This window comes from Schistocerca piceifrons, chromosome 6 (genome assembly GCF_021461385.2).
Source record: "Schistocerca piceifrons isolate TAMUIC-IGC-003096 chromosome 6, iqSchPice1.1, whole genome shotgun sequence".
NCBI lineage: Eukaryota > Metazoa > Arthropoda > Insecta > Orthoptera > Acrididae > Schistocerca > Schistocerca piceifrons.
This window is the reverse complement of record NC_060143.1, coordinates 244,021,579-244,022,677: the sequence shown is the minus strand read 5'-3', so window position 1 is coordinate 244,022,677 and position 1,099 is coordinate 244,021,579. Positions and strand designations below refer to the sequence as shown.

The 1,099-nt window shown below is 52.3% G+C and overlaps 1 pseudogene; it reads left to right on the top strand.

Annotated features, from left to right (window-relative positions):
* The first annotated feature begins 238 nt into the window (after window positions 1–238).
* LOC124803549 lies at window positions 239–356 on the top strand (annotated as a pseudogene).
* The last annotated feature ends 743 nt before the right edge of the window (window positions 357–1,099 follow it).

The following is a 1,099-nucleotide window of genomic DNA, read 5'->3' as shown; positions in this document are numbered from 1 at the left end:
CGGTTCTGACGCTGCAGTCCGGAACCGCGGGACTGCTACGGTCGCAGGTTCGAATCCTGCCTCGGGCATGGGTGTGTGTGATGTCCTTAGGTTAGTTAGGTTTAAGTAGTTCTAAGTTCTAGGGGACTTATGACCTAAGATGTTGAGTCCCATAGTGCTCAGAGCCATTTGAACCATTTTGAACTATCCGCCGGATAATTTATGTATCTAGAAAATAACAGCAGTTCTATTACACATCGGCAACGGCCTTGCCGCAGTGGAAACACCGGTTCCCGTCAGATCACCGAAGTTACGCGCTGTCGGGCGTGGCAGGCACTTGGATGGGTGACCGTCCGGGCCGCCATGCGCTGTTGCCGTTTTTAGGGGTGCACTCAGCCTCGTGATGCGAATTGAGGAGCTACTCGACCGAATAGTAGCGGCTCCGGTCAAAGACATCCATCATTACGACTGGGAGAGCGGTGTGCTGACCACATGCCCCTCCTATCCGCATCCTCACCTGAGGATGACACGGCGGTCGGACGGTCCCGGTGGGCCACCTGTGGCCTGAAGACGGAGTGCATATTACACATCACAGGGGCACTCCTGATGGTATCCTTGTCTCTCATGAACACTACTCGACGAGGATAACGTAAGGGGTTCATGTACTTAAGAAGTCTTCGAGCCACTCCATATCTGGGAACCATACCGTATGCTCGTACCATTGTTAACAGTCTGCAGCGAGGCAAATGCTGCTCCAGTATCTACGCTTGAACGACTACAAACAGGACGTTCATATTCACAGAACAATTGCATTATTATGTTTTACGCAAACGGATAGCATTTCAGTCACCTCGGTTCAGAAAGTGTCCTGTTCCCTAGTAGGCACATATCCGCCATGGGCCCTGATAACTTGTTGCCTGCGCGGTAGCATCGACGCGTGATAGGTGCAAATGGCGTCCTGTCGTATATTCACCAATTCTGCATTCAGCGGCTGGCTTTGGGTCACAGCGTTGAACCGGTCGTGTCACCATACCACACACATTTTCGACTGGCAACAAGTCGGGTGATCTGGCGGTCTAGGGCAAAAAGCTGACATCCTGCGGCACCAAGAAGGTACGTG